The 16,592-nt window shown below is 37.1% G+C and overlaps 3 non-coding genes across 3 annotated transcripts; 2 read left to right on the top strand and 1 right to left on the bottom strand.

The window, feature by feature from the left end:
- Positions 1 to 5,858: 5,858 nt before the first annotated feature.
- Positions 5,859 to 5,929, top strand: TRNAC-GCA (transfer RNA cysteine (anticodon GCA)). Its single transcript has one exon. It is a non-coding gene; the product is annotated as a tRNA-Cys (tRNA).
- Positions 5,930 to 8,195: 2,266 nt separating this feature from the next.
- On the bottom strand, positions 8,196 to 8,279 carry TRNAY-GUA (transfer RNA tyrosine (anticodon GUA)). Its single transcript has one exon. It is a non-coding gene; the product is annotated as a tRNA-Tyr (tRNA).
- Positions 8,280 to 12,617: 4,338 nt separating this feature from the next.
- Positions 12,618 to 12,691, top strand: TRNAP-UGG (transfer RNA proline (anticodon UGG)). The gene has a single exon. It is a non-coding gene; the product is annotated as a tRNA-Pro (tRNA).
- The last annotated feature ends 3,901 nt before the right edge of the window (positions 12,692 to 16,592 follow it).

The following is a 16,592-nucleotide window of genomic DNA, read 5'->3' on the forward strand; positions in this document are numbered from 1 at the left end:
AAGTCTGCATTAAATCCCCCACAAACCGATGGATGTAAACGAATGGCACGTCCTTCTACTAAAATAGGTTGAAACGCTTGTATTCCCAATTTGTGTAAGGTAGGTGCTCGATTCAACAATATGGGATGTCCTTGCATAACCTCTTGAAGTACTTCCCATACAATGGGTCCCTTATCTCGAATCATACTTTTAGCAGTTCTTAGGTTGGGAGCAATATGTCGTCCGATGAGACTACGAATTAAAAATGCTTGAAAAAGCTCTATTGCTATTTCTGAGGGTAATCCACATTGGTACAATGATAGAAAGGGACCCACCACAATAACGGAACGACCTGAATAATCAACTCGTTTGCCTAGTAAATTTTCACGAAATCTTCCCTCTTTGCCTTCGATCACATCTGAGAACGATTTATAAGGCCTATTATGACTCTCTCATTGGTTTTCTGCAGATACCATTATCGAGAAGTGCATCTACGGCTTCCTGGATCAATTTTTTTTGATAAATAACAAATGACTCAGATCCACTTCTTGCTAATAAATTTGTAAGAGTATTATTCCGATTGATAACTCTTCGATAAAGTTCATTTAGATCTGACGAGGTAATAAGTCCACCTTCACCTAATTGAACGATTGGCCTCGGTTCGGGAGGAAGAACTGGTAATAGGCATAAGACCATCCATTTTGGTTCTATATTTGTTCGGAGAAAATGTTTAGCCAATTTCATGCGTCCAACCAGAAAATCCTTTCTTCTTCTAATTTTTTCATCCTCCCATCTATCCACAGTAGATTCTTGGTTCTCTTCCAATCTATTCCATTTCAATTCCACCAAGTTCTTCCATTCCATATGTGAACGATCTATAATCATTTGCAGATCCAGACCCATTAGTTGTTTCCCGATAGCATCTCCCCCAGTAGCTATTTCTCTCTCTTTAAATGTTCCAGAACCCCGAGGAAAGAGGTAATAAGGACGAGCAGAGAGGTAATGAGGAATAATCTCTCTCCAGGATTGAATCTCATAATCGAATGTACCCCGTGATCTCAATAAAGTTGGTTTGTTAGCTATGGGCCTAGCAAGAAAAAGATTTGGATAGGTTATTCTAAGATTTCCCCCCCTTCAGGATCGGACGTGAAAGTTTCCTCTCATCCGGCTCAAGTAACTAAAAAAAAAGATGCAAAAACTCTTTTTCGCTCTGAAGAGAGATCGCTACTCTCTGCTCAAGTTCCAAGTGAAATTGAGTATTCCTTTATGTTATGATTCTACAACATAGATATGGAATTATTGAGCAGTCTCCTCCCTTTCGAACAATCCTTTTCTTCTTGAAAGACCTTCAATTAGGGATTTACTTGTCTTTATCTCGTTCCATTTGATCCTTTAGGTTCCTGCTTGCTTTGCTTTACTTCGATGGTTACAATACTATTGATCGAAGCATATGTGCGATGAATAGACTCCTATAGCCATATCTTCGGTCCGGAATACCTCTATTCAGGGCTAACCCAAATAAAAGAGAATGAATTTAAAATTCCATTATCTGAAAGAAGTGTTTTCACGAAGTTCAATTAGCAATTTGATAAATAATATCTAAACCCTGGACTAATTCCTCTTTCTCAGCATCTTGAAAAGATGCTTATAATTCTGAGCTTCATGCTACTCCTCTGGAGGGTCATGTCAGAGCTAAAGGCATCCCAATGAGATTTAATAGGATGACAGTTCCTGATTACGGATCTGTATGATCGGAACTTGTGATCAAGTCACACATCGCAGTATACTGGACCTTCTAATTCTTTCCGAGTTTTAGCTAATAGATTCGCAATATAACTGGGAAGGCGTTTCAAATACCATACGTGAACCACCGGACATGCCAGTTTAATGTATCCCATTTGATATCTTCGAATTCGAGAATCAACGAATTCAACTCCACATTGTGTGCAAAATTTTGCATCTATCTTATCATTTCCAATCCCTGGAGAATTTCCACAAGAACAAACTCTACTTTTGATAGGTCCAAAGATTCTTTCACAAAACGATCCATCTCTTTCTGGTTTATTAGTTTCATAATGTAGAGTATGAGGTTTAGTCACCTGTCCAACTATCTCACCATTAGGTAAAAAATTTTCGGACCAAGCACAAATCTGTTCGGGAGAAGCTAATCCAATTCGAAGTTGTTGATGTTTATTCTGGTCAATCATAAAAGATCTCAATTTATTGTGATCAAACTTCCTCTCTATCTATCTGAAAGTTTTTCTCAGATATAATAGCATGATTCAATTCTAGAGCTAAAGATCGTAATTCTCGAATGAGCAATCGGAAAGATTCTGGAGCAGTGTCAGGTTTAGGTATTGGCCCTCCAGTGATAATGGCACCAAGTACTTCATTACGAGTTCTAATATGGTCAGATTTGAGAGTAAGCATCTCTTGTAAAATATAAGCAACACCAAAACCTTCTAGAGCCCAAACTTCCATTTCTCCTATTCGTTGCCCCCCTCGTTTGGATTTTCCTCTAAGAGGTTGTTGTGTAACCCGTGCATAAGGTCCACTCGAACGTGCATGTATTTTCTCATCAACTTGATGACTCAATTTCGACATATAAGCTTTTCCTATTGTAACAGGTTGTTCAAAAACATCTCCTGTTCTTCCATCAATTAATCTATGTTTTCCAGGATGATCTGGTTCGAATACCCATGGATTAGCTGTTTGCTCACTAGCTTTGTAAAGTTCAGGAAACACTAGTTTTCTCGAAGCTTCTCGCTCGTATTTTTCGTCAAAAGGTGTTATTCTATAATGTTTGTTCATCGGGTTTCCTGCTAAACCGGGCAAACATTCAAAGATCTGTCCTACATTCATTCGTGAAGGTACCCCTAATGGATTCAATACCATATCAACTGGTATTCCATTTTGCAAATAGGGCATATCTTGTCTGGGCAAAACTATTGAAATAATACCTTTATTACCATGCCTTCCAGCTACTTTATCACCCACTTGTATCTTACGTTTTTGTGATATATATACGTGTACTGTTTCCGCATTATCACCGGAATCATCTACTCTATTGATCCATCTCACGTCGATAACTCGACCCCTTCCACCTATAGGTGCTCTGAGACAATTTTCTCTCGCAGTGGATACCTCAATACCAAATATGGTTTGTAATAATCTTCCTTCTGGGGTACATAATGATTCTTCTATTGTTTGAGGCGTTAATTTACCTACCAAAACATCACCTGTTTCTATCCAAGATCCTAGCATTACAAGACCATTTTCGTCCAAATGACGAAGTAAATGAGCATCTAAATGAGGTATTTCTCTAGTGATTCTTTCAGGACCCTGTCTCGTCATACAGATTTCAATCCTGTATCTTACGATATGGAAAGAGGTATAAATATCTTCATATACCAGACGTTCACTAATGAGTATTGCGTCTTCGAAATTGTATCCTTCCCATGGCATATAAGCTACTAAAACGTTTTTTCCCAAAGATAGTTCTCCGCCTACCGTAGTCGCACCATCCGCCAGAATTTGTCCCTTCTTTACACATTCCCCTTGATGAATTTGAGGTTTTTGATGCGTACAAGTATTGGTATTAGAACGTTGATATATAACCGATTCTGTTCGTACAGTGTCTCCATTAACCGATGAAGTTATATTTACAGCATCGATATACTCGATCCTTCCCTCTTGTGTAGCTATAGCTACACTTCCTGAATCTAGAGCTGCTTGACCTTCCAACCCAGTTCTGGCAATGCACTTCTCGGGTCGAAAAAGTGGAACTGCTTGACGCTGCATATTAGAACCCATTAGAGCGCGATTCGCATCATTATGTTCGAGAAAAGGAATAAGGGAAACTCCAACGGAAAAATATTGGAAAGGAAAAATACTTCTGAAATGGATTTGTTCCCATGCAATAACTATAAATTCTTGTCGGTATCGAGCTGGAGTAATTTGTTCCTCTTGAATTCCTTGATTTAACGCCAAAGAATTTCCCGTAGCTATCCGATAGTATTCATCCTCATCTTCTCCCGGTAGTAGATAAACCATATGTTCTTCTCTCGATCTCTCGGAGATCTTATAGAATGGACTTTGTAAAGAACCACAATCACCAATCTTTGCATGAATAGATAATGATGCAACAAGTCCAGCATTCATTCCTTGGGACGTATCGATTGGACAAATACGCCCATAATAACTGGGATGAATATCCCGTGTCCGAAAACTAGCAGTTCGCCCTGTTAAGCCCCCAGGACCTAAATGGCTCAATTTTCGCCCATGAGCTATTTCCGTCAATGGATTAGTTTGATCCAAAAATTGGGATAAGGGGTGTGAACCAAAAAAATCTTGAAAAGTGTTTTTTAATAGAGTTGAAGTGACCAAGTTCTGAGGAGTTGATCTGCGCTTGGTTGCTCTGCGTATAGTTCTTTTAACTGCATCTTCTAAACGACCTAGAGCTAATCTAAATTGATTCTGTAATAAATCTGCTACAGAACGAATCCGTCGATTTCTGAGGTGATCTATATCATCGAGTGTACCCATTCCAAATTTAACCCCGATAAGGTAATCCACAGCAGCCAATACATCTTGTGGTAATGAAAAAATCTCGTTCTCGGGTATATCAAGGTTCAGTTTTTGGTTCAGATTTCGTCGACCAATCTTTCCCAATTCACATCTTTTTCGGAAAAAAAAATTTTGCAATTCTTTACATAGAGACTCGGAAAATACCAAATCGCCACTTATACAGTAGAGTTTTTTATAAAACTCCAGAATGGCTTTTTCCCTCGACCATAGATATTCCTCCCGCTCCCACCTCTCCTTCTTCTTCAATAAAAATAAAAATCTTTCGGGATAGCGAGTATTGTCCAGAATCTCTTCGAGATTTAAACCCATAGCTGATAATAGAACTGGAATAGATATTTTTTGTTTTCTGCTTACACGAGCCCATATCCTTTCTCCCACATCGATCTCTAATTTCGATCTTCTTCCCCAATCTGAAATCAGAGTGCCAGTATATATATAATTAATTCTATTATGGTCTAATTCCGAACGGTAATAAATACCAGGACTTATTAATATTTGATTAACTACGACTCTGTAAATCCCATTTACTACAAATGTTCCATGGGAATTCATTAAAGGAATATTTCCGAGAAATACAGTTTGTTTCTGTATCTTCCTACTATTCCTCCGAATCGATCTTGCTGGTACATATAATTCAGAGTAATATGTAAGGGACTGATATACAGCATCTCTCTCTTTGATGAAAGGTTCTGCTAATTCATATTCATTACCAAAAAGCCTGAATTCAATTTCTTTATCTATATCCTCAATTTTTGGAAAATTATGAAGTTCTTCCATCAAGCCCTGATCGATAAAACGACAAAATCCTTCAAATTGTATCTTACCAAATTCAGGGATTGTAAACGCTCCCTCATTTTCATCTAATCGCATTGGAAGTTTCCCATCTGTATGTAGAAAAATCTATTAAATTATTCCCGATTGATCTATATGGATCAATCCGACAAAAAAGATTCGGATGTATATTCAGTCTTCACTATATCCCATGAAATTCTACCCGTATCCAGATATACTTCCAATTAAAAAAAAAAAAGGATAAGGAAGAGGTACTTTGATACTTTCTTCCAACCACGTGAAATGGAGCTATGAACGAATGAATCAAACCATTCTTAAATGTTAATCTCACTTATAAAATTTCCTAATGAAAATAGTCAGATCGAAAGAAAGACGGAGAACAAATTAGATCCATTTCCTTTATGGTTGACTTTAGCATACATCTCATACTATACTTAAAGGACGGACGAATGACTTGAAAGGACAAAAGATTCGATCTGTCCATGGGATTCCCATATCTCGGCGACATAGCCAAGCGGTAAGGCAGAGGACTGCAAATCCTCCATCCCCAGTTCGAATCCGGGTGTCGCCTTGTTGAGGTAAGTAAATGGAAGGAAAAGTCTGTATTTCCATTACAGAACCTCTGGAGACATATTGGTACATATTACCAATATAGATAGTGAGTTACGTACATTTGATCCCGATTCCGTCGTGAATGTACGACCCTCGAGTTAGTTATAGTAACTTGTTGGTCAATGAACAAATGGATTTATTGATCTCTCATATCAGCTCGAACGTCAGTAACGTTCAGAATGCAAAGGTGGACCATTCATTTCAACTTCAACTTTGCACTATGGTTAATAGTTCCCTTATCATCTCGATGATGAAATCATTATTTTTTAGAGAACATGATCCGTATGGATATAGTCGGTATAACTTGGGCTGCTTTAATGGTAGTTTTTACATTTTCCCTTTCACTCGTAGTATGGGGGAGAAGTGGGCTATAATGGTAATGCTTAAGAATCAATTATTGCGTTCCTTCCATATCATGCATGGTAATATATTCTGTTCCATAAGGATCCAGTAATATTGAATCTTCGTTCCAAATTGAAACACTCTACATGGAATTATTTCCTCTTTATCCCCGTAAGGGATGTACGTAATCCCTTATCATTATCATTTTCCTATGAAAAATCTTATTTTCTTCAACAGGTTTGAATTCATTAGTTCTTTTCTAGAATGAGTCGATAATATCATTTCTTCCACTGAAGAACGATCTCTCTTCTCTTTCTTAGTAGGAATAGAAAGAGTCCCTGTTTTATCGGATGGTTCCGAATTGAATTGATCGGATCTGATATGAATTCCGTTCTCGGAAAAATATGGGACATAAGTCATAGATTCCTTTGCTTTTTCATATACCATTTCAAGTGCTATATCTAACATGTGCTAGATATAGATGTTCGTACCGAAAAAAAGATGTTCAACTTTGATCCTAAAGAATCCGCAAGTACGTTCAGAATTAAGTCTGTCTGCATTGGGTCTATTTTTCCAGGAGCAGGAAGAAGGTGATGTGATCAGCTCCGCTATTTTATGGTACGAGGTCCTTCATCCTACATTTACCATATATGGATAAGTACCATTAAGATATATTTATCCATATATGGGTGTAAAAGAAGAAGTAGTACAAAAGAAAAGGTTAGATATTCTTTTCCTCCGTACTACTTCTTCTTTTCTTTTCAAAAAAAATTAAAAGCAATCCCTACCCTGTATTGTTGTAATACAATAGATCCACCCTATATTGTTGTAATATAAAAGATCTCATAACCTATTTTATACTTATGATCTGGATCATAAAGATCTATCTAGTGATCAGCAATCAATTGATTTTCATCAAAATCAATTGCTTCCACTGCTTGCACTGGCCGTTTTGACGTAAGGGATAAGTAGAAAAGCAGTAGGAACTGCAAGGAACAGTAGAACAGCAATAAATGCAAGGGTATTTACTTCCATGATCTCCTTATTTTAACTTTGTTCAAAAATAGCTCGAGATTTGATCTCATTTTGATCTCATAGAGATGAATGAATCTTTCTTTCAAGATCCATGAAATAGATGTATGTCATTGATAGAATTGGTTCGAGTAACGGAATCTAACTAATGGATTGAATGAATTCTTCGATGGAAATAGTATAACCTAATACGATCACTTTTGATAAGACTAGTAGTAAAAACTTACGTGCATCAGAAAACGTTCCGATCAACACATGTCTGGTATAATTTCGAAAGAATAGGATTCGTACGAATAAGAACCTTATGCTCCTCCAGAAGACGTTCGTCAGACATGAGAGATATTTTGCTTGGATCTCCACGATTTAGATGGAATTGTGAATCTATCCCGCTTCGGTGATGATATAGAAAGAAGTATCCCATATCGAATTTATCCAGAGGCCCACCCATGACCCTGGAATGATAAGGACTAGTCCGTCCAGATCCTGACATGATCATTCACAGTTCACTTACTATTGGATCGGGACTGACGGGACTCGAACCCGCAACTTCCGTCTTGACAGGGCGGTACTCTAACCAATTGAGCTACAATCCCAATACAGTACAGTTCACCTACTATTAGATAATATTTATTTCATGATAGGTGCTAGATAGGTCATATAGATTATGCGAGTGCTAGGTCGATTAAATATCTTATCCTTCTCTTTCATTTTTGAAATGTATCGATTCATACGGAATTGGGCATCTACGATATGAATAGATATCGATGTCGGGGTTCAATAACCAATTATCTTTTCATTCATGATTAGCATGAATATAACCATACCGATAGATTGGTATTGATGATATTGGTTGGGTCGAGCTGGATTTGAACCAGCGTAGGCATATTGCCAACGGATTTACAGTCCGTCCTCATTAACCACTCGGGCATCGACCCAGGAACAAGACAGTAATTTAAAATTATTTAGGATACCTAACGAATGGATCATGGTACCCCCAGGGGAAGTTGAATCCCCGTTGCCTCCTTGAAAGAGAGATGTCCTGATCCACTAGACGATAGGGGCCACCAATCTATTCTTTATAATATGAAAGTGATCGGGAAGTTGTCAATAATATTACAAGAATTCTTGGTTTCCTCAAGGTTTTTTTCAATAAACTTGCCTATCGATAAAATGGAGTCCCTTCAGAAATTAAATATTGCAACTAAAACAACTCTAAAGCAATTTACGGAATCTATATTTGTGATCCATCGGCCCAGTTCCGATAAAAAAGACTTTATGGACTCAAATTATACAAAATGTTTCATACTTGATAATTTAAATAATTTTGATAATTTAAATAATTTTGATAATTTAAATTATTTAAATAGTGAATGGGGCTTATCGTTCTCTGATCGAAGTTATCCGGAAAAGACTCAAAAAAATATAAATGGGTTGGTTGGACAAAAGATCGATCCGTATGTTACAATCGGATCGTGGCGGGTATAGTTTAGCGGTAAAAGTGTGATTCGTTACATTATCAACTCGAATAATGGAAGGATCTTTTACATGGATCTTTGATCCATCTAAAGCTCTATTTCCAGATAGGTTCAAAACCTCCCCTATACCATCCATCCAGAGTTCATATGTTACACAACTTCATATACTTTACGTTCCCATATTAGAGTATAGTGCTTCACTTCTTTCCATTAAAACAAATGCCCGTTGGTGTTCCAAAAGTGCCTTTCCGAGCCCCTGGAGATGAAGATGCAACTTGGGTCGACTTATACAACCGACTTTATCGAGAGAGATTACTTTTTTTGGCTCAGGATATCAATCACGAGATTGCAAATCAACTCATGGGTCTCATGGTATATTTGAGTGCAGAAGATTCAAATAAAGATATTTTCTCATTTATCAACTGTCCCGGTGGATCAGTAATACCAGGGGTAGGTCTTTTCGATATGATGCAAGCAATAGTACCAGATGTACATACAATATGCATGGGGGTAGCTGCTTCAATGGGATCTTTCATCCTAATCGGGGGAGAAATGCCTAAACGTATAGCATTACCTCACGCTAGGGTTATGATCCACCAACCTGCTAGTTCCTATTATGACGGATCGGCTGCAGATTTTCATAACGAATCGAAACACGTAACGATGCTTCGCGATTACATAACCAGATGTTATATAGAAAGAACGGAACAACCCGGAGAGGTAATTCAACGGGACCTGAACAGAGATGTTTTTATGTCAGCAACAGAAGCCCAAGCTTATGGCATTGTTGATGTCGTAGCGGAAGATCCTCTTTTGAATTTCTCTTTTTAATTTATTTTTATAATGATTTGTAAACTGTGATCTCTTTGTTCCTTTTCAAAAAAAAAAAGGGGGGGGGAAGTGATTCATTTCATAATCACCTGATATGGTATGGTTAGGATCAATCCGAACCAGTTGATTCCGCATACAATACAGCTAGAATGCCCACTATTCAACAACTTATTAGAAATGCAAGACAGCCAATAGAGAATAGAAAAAAATCTCCTGCTCTTCGAGGATGTCCTCAGCGTAGAGGAGTATGTGCTAGGGTGTATGTGCGACTCGTTTGGATCAGAAACTTAAACAGACTGGGAAATTCTTACAACGGAATAACAGAAGAATTTTCCCGCTGTAATCAAGTAAAGATCCATCATCTAACCTTACCGGGGATGAAATTTATGGTTTCCATTGGTGCAAATCCAATCACCTTGATGTGGGATGAAAAGCAATTCCTCATTGGTAGCGAATGGTCATCAATCCATTGAGCGGGGAAATCATGCAAATTGAAGAAGCATAAAGTTTATGCTCATATTGCCGCGAGAACGGAACAACGGGTCAGCTACCTGGCCAACCCCAGAATTACATGTCGTTACTGTATTAATAGATCTTGAAATGAGAGTATTTATTACTTAATGATTCAAGAGTAGAGCTGGAGATGGTAAACCGTACAAGTTACCGATAACATACTCATCTCATATTTCGGAAATGAATAAAAGGCTCCGGCGTATAGAGAGGACCTTACCGTTGGAGAAAGAACCATAGAAACGATGAAACCCATGATTTTTTCTCATTCTCAGTACAAGGTCCCAGTCCTTGCCTACCAGGAAGATGCCTATCCAAAGGGAATTATGGTTGGGAAGGTTGCAGTAGCAAAAGCCATTGGAACTTTTATTTTCTAAATAAGAAGAATCAGTGTTATTCTCAATGGACCAAACAAAACAAATGACTAACCGAGAAAAATATTAGCGATTCATGAGAGTAAACTTCAATGACCAGAGTGAAACGTGGATATATAGCTCGAAAACGTCGGAAAAAAATTCTTGCATTTGTATCAGGCTCTCGAGGGGCCCATTCGAAACTTTTTCGAACTGCTAACCAACGGAAAGCTAGAGCCTTAGTTTCCGCCCACCGAGATAGAGGTAAACGCAAGAGAGATCTTCGTTGTTTGTGGATTACTCGGATCAATGCAGCAGCTCGTGCCAATGGGGTTTCTTATAATAGATTCATCCAATATTTGTACAAGAGGCAGTTGCTTCCAAATCGTAAAACACTTGCACAAATAGCTGTATTAGATAGTAATTGCTTTTCCACCATCTTTAACAACTTATCGTATGATGAAATAGGTTAGGTATAGATGAAATAAATAGGTAAAGATGGAATGGATAGAACAGATTCTCCCGGAGAATTCCCTCCGGGAAGGTCGAAATATTGAAAAGTTTTTTTCATATTGGATTGGAAATGAACGAAAAGAATTCAATCCAATTCTTTTCCAAAAATGAAATCCTGTTGACTTTTTCAACAATAGACTCAAGATCTGCATCTTTATCGAACATATATTCCAGCTCCGATTTGATTAAGGAGTAGGCTTATTTCCCATGGATCAAATTAGTTTTCATTATAAAGAAAAGGTAACAAAGATAGAATACGAGCTCGTTTAATAGCGTTAGTCATTAGACGTTGTTGTTTTGAAGTTAATCTATTCACTCGGCCGGATAATATTTTTCCTTGCTCACTAATAAATCGACTAATTAGGCTCATATTTTTATAATCGATCCGATCTCCCGACCTAATAGGTGACAAATGTCTACGAATTGGTTTCAAATATCTACGAATTGGTTTAAAACGTCTGCGAATTGGTTTCAAATGTCTACGAAAAGATTGCTTGGGTTTATCCATAGTTTGTTTCATGAACCTTTTGAATACTATTTATTCCAAATCTTTTTAAAATATTGTTCCATTAAAGATCTTGTTGAAATACCATTTCTTTTTATATCTGTGATTTATTCCTATCCATGGGTAGTACGTTTAATCTCTTTTTTTTATCTCTCCATGAATGGTATGCTTGTAACAATAGGGACAAAATTTATTTGATTCCAATCGAATAGGTGTATTGCGTCGATTTTTCCGAGTCGTATATCTAGAAATCCCCGGGAATCTTTTATAAACACTATCTTGGGTACAACTAGTGCACTCCAAAGTAATTGTTACTCTTATATCTCCGCTCTTGGCCATAAACTTACTCTGAATATTGGTTTTGCTTTTCGACCTCAAAAATAAAAAGGGAAAAAGGGATAGAAGTTGATAGCCGGAGATCCTACGGTGAAACATTTGAAAGTAAAAAAATGATTGATCAGGAGTGAGTTTTCAGTTTTACTTACAAAATTGAATGTGGAAAGAATCTTTAGATCGATATTTCTACTTGAATTCTACCCCCTTCCAGTCCTAAACTTAGATCCTTTTTGGGGCTGAATGCACTAATTTCTCCAAGAGGTAGGAGAAGTCAATCTAGCACAATCTTTTTTCCCTTGGCTTTAAAATGAAAAAAAGCGAAGATCCAGAAAAAGAGCATCTGGAAAAAAACGATTGATTTCTATCAATAGGGCGGCTAAAAAACTGACGCATAAAATAGCTAACACAGGCGCTGTGGAAAGATAGGTCTTTAGATCTTGCATTGTAAATTCTCCTTATTGATCATAATGTGTAAGTGATTCAACCGTATCAATAGTATAGTTATGAATCCTAGAGAAAGCTCGGAACTGATGAATATATATATAATGTGATCCGGGCTGTGGTCCTATTTATAGAAAAGGAAAAAGATGTTTCATCACCATAATTAATAGTGATATTCTAGATAATAGACCTTACATGTATAAAGTCTTTTCACTCACGAGACCGAAGAGAAATGAAGGTGGAAAAATGTGGGAAACATATTTCGAATTCTATAAAATAAAATTAAAATAACATAGTCTAATGATTAGAAGGGATGTAGCGCAGCTTGGTAGCGTGTTTGTTTTGGGTACAAAATGTCGCAGGTTCAAATCCTGTCATCCCTACCTTTCCCTTCTTTTCTATGGAAAGAAAGGAATGAAAGATCATTAAATAATTGAATCGTATCAGATGCGAAAGTGTTTTGCTCTAAGAGTATCAACAAAAGGTATTTTTCCTTCATCTCCGAATATTAAAGAAAGCGCTCTTAGTTCAGTTCGGTAGAACGTAGGTCTCCAAAACCTGATGTCGTAGGTTCAAATCCTATAGAGCGTGATTCTGTTCCTATCAAATCCAACCCTCAAAATTATCGATAATTCATTCCAACTGGAACGAGCAATGGAATCTGACCTCCTAGGAAAAGTAGGAGGCCAATGAAATTGGAGGATATTCCAGGATCAAATATCCAATTGATCACCACGTCGGTATTGTGAATATGCAGTTACGAATAATCCGGCCAAAGTTATAGGAATTAGACCTAACACAATTCCGGATGGCAAAGCCTCAATCATTTCTATTCAACGGAATAAGTAGGGATAATAGCTATACTGGATAGTACCCTTAATTTGCTATGAATCTCAATGATCAGAAATTTATATAGAGGGAATAAACAAAATTATTGAAATTTAAATAGTGAACTGAGAGGGTTTCCCCTTCCTTCATTTTGAATAAGTTGTATCTTGCTCGAACTAATGAATAGGACTAGGGTGAAAATGATAGAAGCCAATAATAAACCGAAATAACTAATTATAGTTATAGTAGGCGTGGAAGGACTGAATGAAATATGGTTTATACATATCTTCATGAGACAATTACCTAAATTTTTATTTTCGTAACCTTGAGATCAGAATACAAAAGATCAATTGTCCCAATTCGTACCAATTATCCTATATCTACTATAGGATATGTATGAATGAACATGGATGAGAGGAGATCTATAGTAGAAATCTCTTCATTATCCTAGAAATCATTCATCGAGCAACTAATGAATAGCACCGGCAAACCCCTTCACAAATTGTCGAATGTAATCTTCTTACAGGGTGAATGAATTCTCAATCAGTACGATTGGATCACCTGGCATTATCTTTTTACCAGCAGCTATCGGTCCAGAGACTGGACCGGAAGAAAACTCTCCACAGACATAGCCAAAGTTTTGTGAATTTCACGTTTAGGTGTAAGAAAGAATATGAATATCCAGTTTGTCCTTTCATTTCTCGATCTTATTGATCCAATCATTCGACCCTCTAGACGGATTAGGTTTTTTCAATATTAATTATTATAGCGAGTAGAGCCCGATATTACAGAAATTCCACCTATTGAAAAGAGTAACTTGTAATTTAACATACCTAAAATTGACTAGGTTCTATTGCACTATCCACTTGGTTTTATCTAATAAGTAACACCTACTCGTTAATACAAGGTACTATATAATAAGTCTGTGGCATAACTCCATCTGTGCCGGATACTATTGGAAAAGCAACATACATCTCATCTGCGTAGCACCAATGATCCCCGTGCAATTTGAATTACTGGGTTCATCTACACGGGCATAATGTCATGTCGGAATGAAAAAGGAAGAATATAAAAGAATAATATTCTGGATGAGTTTTATTGATAGTGATTGATATCCTTTGCAAGCGGCACTCATCCTCTTTTTCGGTTCTAAAGTCACCCGTATGCAGAAGCTAATTCCAATCGAAAATTTCCACTATGCTATTGTTACAACATCGATTGAGGGAGTTGGGGTTCCTTACGCCCGGATGGACCTCGGAACATGCAATATTCTCTTCTTTCTGTTGGGATTTAGTCGACCAAACAGAGATAGAATAACTGCTGGCAGGAACAGAATCATTCTATCCCGTTCCTTCTCGATACTCATCAAAATTGTATTGCTGTGTCAGAAGAAAGCTAGCTATACTGGTCCAGTAGACTTTAAAGATACCCTTGGTATAACATTGACAATCGAACAAGGATTGGAGAAGATATCAGTAGTTTTCTATTTCCTGATCTCTATCTTTCATGGGATCAATTCCCCCTTGACTGACTTTACAATAATATATGGAGCTGAGCATGTCTGGGAATACGGGAGAACGCTCCTTTGCTGACATTATTACTAGTATTAGATACTGGGTTATCCATAGCATTACCATACCTTCTCTATTCATTGCAGGTTGGTTATTTGTAAGCACGGGTTTGGCTTATGATGTGTTCGGGAGCCCCCGGCCAAATGAGTATTTCACAGAAAGTCGACAAGAGGTTCCATTAGTAACTGGCCGTTTCGATCCGTTAGAGCAACTCGATGAATTTACTAGATCTTTTTAGGAGGCACTAATGACTATAGATAGAACTTATCCAATTTTTACAGTTAGATGGTTGGCCGTTCACGGGCTAGCTATCCCTACAGTTTTTTTCTTGGGATCAATATCGGCAATGCAGTTCATCCAACGATAAACTCTATACTAAAGGAAGAGGAAGTATGTAGATATGACACGACCGAACCCGAACAACCAAAATGTTGAATTGAATCGTACCAGTCTCTACTGGGGGTTGCTACTAATTTTTGTACTTGCTGTTCCATTCTCCAATTATTTTTTCAATTAGGAACAATGATAATATTCTCACTCCATTCGAAGAGATCCAATACGCATAATTATCTATGCTATGACTGTTTATGTCTCGAGTATGACCACTTAAGAAAATTTGAAAGGGAGTGAGAGAAATGGCCGATAGCACTGGAAGGATCCCTCTTTGGTTGATAGGTACTGTAACTGGTATTATCGTGATTGGTCTACTGGGTGTCTTTTTCTATGGTTCATATTCCGGATTAGGGTCATCCCTATAGTAGGGGAAATGCACTTACTGTCTGTGGGAAATAGTATACATGCGAAAGTTAAAAATCGATAAGGCCTTACCCTTCAAAGAAGGGTAAGGCCTTATCGAAATCTCTTTTTGAGATTCTTTCTATATTAATCTGAATTAGAAGAGAAGATTCGTACAAATAAAATGACTATGTCATTTACTTCATTCAATGCCTTTCAGTCAAGTGATGAACCAATCTATTCTTCCGCTATATGATCAGAAAAAATTTGTATCGATCAAATTTAAATATCTGTCGAAGGAACAACAGAAAAACGGATAATATTAAGTACTAAATATTTGCTCATTTATCTGATGGAAGATTATGCGAAGTTTTTGTAAAAACCCGAACTATACTATGAGAATCTAAATGTGCATATAGAATATTTTCTTCTATTTTCTTCTATTTTTTTGGCTTACAAAATAAAAGAGGAGGAAAAACACCTTTTCTTCATTTTCTCTCATTAGGAACAAACCCTATCAAAAGTTTTATAGGTTTTTTTTTTTATGAGTGATATTGCCCCTTACTTGTCTGCTCTTCCTTCTTTAGGAATTTTCAGTATAACGTACAAAATAATCTTCAAATTACGAAGGAATTGACGAATAGGACAAGATCGGAAAATTAGTTCTTCGAATAATGAAATAGGAGAATGGGATCAGAGAAAATAGGAATCTTCTCCAAGATTGCTTAGTTATTCTCCTCATCTCTCCTCCCTACGATCTATCTCTATTTTCCGGCCGGATCGTTTGGACAAGGAAAGGAGGGAATGGCATGTATATAGTACACGATATAGCATATCGGGGATCGTTCAACAAGTTGATCTGTTCCAGTGCTTATGGAGTCACTCCCTATTTCAATTTTATTCCAATTTAGATCTAAATGAACATTTTTAGATCTAAATGAACATTTTATCAAGAATATATAAGGGAGAAGAAGGATAAAAGGCTCCGAAGGGGTATTAATTTTTGAATCAATAAGTAAACTTCATGTTCAAAAATCTATGGACCTAAAGATTCATCTCGGCCAATTGAACTTTCTCAAATTGTTTCTTCTTAAGGACCAAAAATATCTGTGCCAGAATGACAGATGCTAAGAATAATAAAAGACCTTTA

This window comes from Pinus tabuliformis, chromosome 3_1 (assembly GCF_031772625.1).
Source record: "Pinus tabuliformis cultivar Carrire ecotype Pingquan chromosome 3_1, CPIR1, whole genome shotgun sequence".
Classification (NCBI taxonomy): Eukaryota; Viridiplantae; Streptophyta; class Pinopsida; order Pinales; family Pinaceae; genus Pinus; species Pinus tabuliformis.